The sequence below is a fragment of the Arachis duranensis genome, chromosome 4 (genome assembly GCF_000817695.3).
Source record: "Arachis duranensis cultivar V14167 chromosome 4, aradu.V14167.gnm2.J7QH, whole genome shotgun sequence".
NCBI classification, from domain to species: domain Eukaryota; kingdom Viridiplantae; phylum Streptophyta; class Magnoliopsida; order Fabales; family Fabaceae; genus Arachis; species Arachis duranensis.
Window position 1 is genome coordinate 107,634,629 of NC_029775.3, and position 3,366 is coordinate 107,637,994.

Here is a 3,366-nt window from a genome sequence, read left to right on the forward strand (position 1 = left end):
CATCAGCCATGGGTGATGCCTCCAGACGATTAGCCGTGCAGTGACAGTGCATAGGATCATTTTCCCGAGAGGATTGAAAGTAGCCACAGTTGATGGTGAACCCCTATACAAAGCTTGCCATGGAAAGGAGTAAGAAGGATTGAGTAGAAGCAGTAGGAGAGCAGGCGTCCTTGAGCCATGCAGCATCTCCATTCGCTTATCTGAAATTCCCACCAATGAATCTGCATAAGTCTTCTATCCTTTTTATAATCTATTCTCTTATTTCTATTTTCGAAACCCATAAACCATTTTAATCTGCCTAACTGAGATTTACAAGGTGACCATAGCTTGCTTCATACCAACAATCTCTGTGGGATCGACCCTTACTCACGTAAGGTTTATTACTTGGACGACCCAGTACACTTGCTGGTTAGTTGAACGGAGTTGTGAATTCAACCAGTGCCATAATAAAGCTTTCATCTCAAAATAGTTAGAACATGGATCACAATTTCGTCCACCAGTGACCGTTGGTTCCCGGCGCACTTAGCTGAGTGGCATCTTCACTGGCAGGAGTGTGCGGAGCACATTTTACAGTTCGACATCGTGCCCGACCCCGGTCCCTCGCATGATTTCTTGACATGGTGGTATCAGCACAGAAAGAGATTCCTGTCACCGGAGATGTTATTGGGGGATCCTAGAGGTATTCCTATTCCGGATGAGGCGATGCAGAGGGGTGCAGGTCGAGTACCAGATATGGACCGAGTCGACGATGTTCCTGACAGACGTCGTATTGAGAGGAGAGCACGAGTCGGGACACGTCGTAGCCAGCGTGAGTGGAATTGGGTAGATCAGGCTATATCATGCTATGGATGACGTCCAGGACGCAGTTAGGGGTGGCGTGAGACGGCGTGGTCGTGGAGGCAGGAGGAGGGTGCCTGCTGCTAGAGAGGGTGCCCATCAGGCTGGGGGGTGCAGCTGGAGGAGGTGATGTTGCGGGGGTTGATAGGGCCCATCAGGGCGGGCATGATGGTGAGTGGCATGGATCTGGTATGGGAGATCCCACGAGTCACTTTGGAGATCCCACGACTGACACTGACGCTGGGCTTGGGGGTGGACCTCTTGGAGATTATTTCGTAGGTGTTCCCGGTGACGATCAGACCCTTCAGGAGAGTACTCCATGGGTGAGTCCGGGCTCGATGTTTCCAGACTTCATGACTAGTGAGGGCATTATGGCCGAGTTCGGTGGACCGCATTTCCTTGAGGATATCCGGACCATCATGCAGGAGGATGAGGCTGCACCAGGACGGGTTCACATGACAGGGACACAGGCACCGCTAGATGTAGATCTGAACAAGCCTGCCACAGTGCCTCCTGCGCATACTTTTGCCATGGGTGGGACGCCAGCATCGGCCCATACTTTGGGGTCACATTCAGTTGCTGGCCCGTCATCATCCAGACCGGTGCATGTTCCGCCCAGGACCCCGACACACCCAGTTCCGGAGGACAGCGACGACTCGATTGAGGATCAGGAGCCACTTATACGTAGGGGTTACAGGACACGGGTGCCACGCCGTTGTGGCACGGGGTCGCACCTATTTAGATGATTTATGGATTGTGGTGTATGTCGTGTTGTTATGTTTCTATTATGTACCTTCATTGTTGGTTATCAGTGTTATCTATGGTTTCCTTAATGTTTTTGTTCATCAAGCAGTTACTTTGATGTTATGTTATGTATTATCAGTCATCCCATCAGATAGTGTAGTTTGTTTTGGTAACTAAATTCCATAATTATAAAGACATTCAACATACATATGTGGTACGAATTACAAGTTTCATCACTTATAGAATACAACTTAGTTTCACATACAACAATGGTTGCTAACTGAAATAAAATACATGTGCTGATGGTAAAAGAAATAAAAACAAACAAACCAACTCTCCCATTAATTCCCAGCAGTCATGCTGGGTCCTCCGGCGTGTGGACAACTACGACGAGTGTGCTCTGGCTGCCTGCAGAGGCCACAACTCTTTGGCCGGTTCGGATCTGCATCATCCATGTTGGTGCGAATGCGTGTGGATCTTGGATGACCCTCCCTCGCACGCCTCATGTTCGGATCCGGTATAACGGTTGGCCCGGCATAAGGTGGCCAGAAACCCTCTGGAATGGGTGGTGTAAATCCCATCTGATAGACACCGAAAACGGAACTAAGGCGATAGACCTGGTGGACGTAAGGCTGCCATGTAAGACGTGAATAAGCACAGTAGGCCAGTGCGTGAGGACACGGGAAATGAAGTGCTTGGAAGTATCCACAATCACAAGTCTTAGACCCTAGTGAAACCCTGTACGTACCAAGTGAGAATGAACCTGTCGGAGTCGTCTCAGCCACGGTGTACTCCGAGTTATCCCTGTCATAAACAGTCACCATGAAGCACCTGGCTGTCTTCAGGTTGGCCTCGATACACTTTACTAGGTATTGACTGAATTGTTGTCCAGTACCCATCTGAGCCTCGGCCTCCCTACCCTTACGGACAAATAGCTCTACTAGCCTTCCGTATGTGGCCTTCACCAGCGAGCAAACAGGGAGGTTTCTTACCCCCTTCAGGATTGAATTGACACACTCCGAGATATTCGTCGTCATGTGCCCGAATCTCTGACCCTCGTCACAGTACTGTGTCCACAACGAATACTCAATTCGGTTCGCCCAGTCACACATTGCCGGATTCTCAGAGCGCAGGATGTCGAACCAGTAGTCAAACTCCACCTCGGTCTTCGCATATGCGGCGTTCACAAGAAGCCTCCGGGCATCTTTGCCCTTGAAGGTGAGGGCGAAATTCGCTGCAACGTGTCAAATGCAGAATGCCCGGTATGCAGACGGAGGTAGCCATCCCCCATCAGGTGCTTCAAGTGCTGCCTTGATGCCGTTATGCCTATCTGAAATAACTAACAAACCCGGTTGAGGTGTCACGTGCTCACGGAGGTGGGAAAGAAAGAAAGACCATGACTCAGCATTCTCACCCTCAACTAGTGCTATATCTTTTTCAATTTTTTCTATTTTTCGAAAATTTCAAAAATCTTTTTTAAATTATTTTCAAAATCTTTTTCTTATCTTTAGATCAAATTTTCAAAAATTAGCTAACAATTAATGTGATTGGTTCAAAAATTTGAAGTTTGTTACTTTCTTATTAAGAAAGGTTCAATCTTTAAGTTCTAGAATCTTATCTTGTAGTTTCTTGTTAGTTAAGTAATTTCAAAAATTAAATCTTTTTCAAAATATCTTTTTCTTAAAAATCTTATCTTTTTAATCTTATCTTTTTATTTTATCTTTTTTAAAATTTGATTTCAAAATATCTTATCTAACTTCTTATCTTCTTATCTTTTTCAAAATT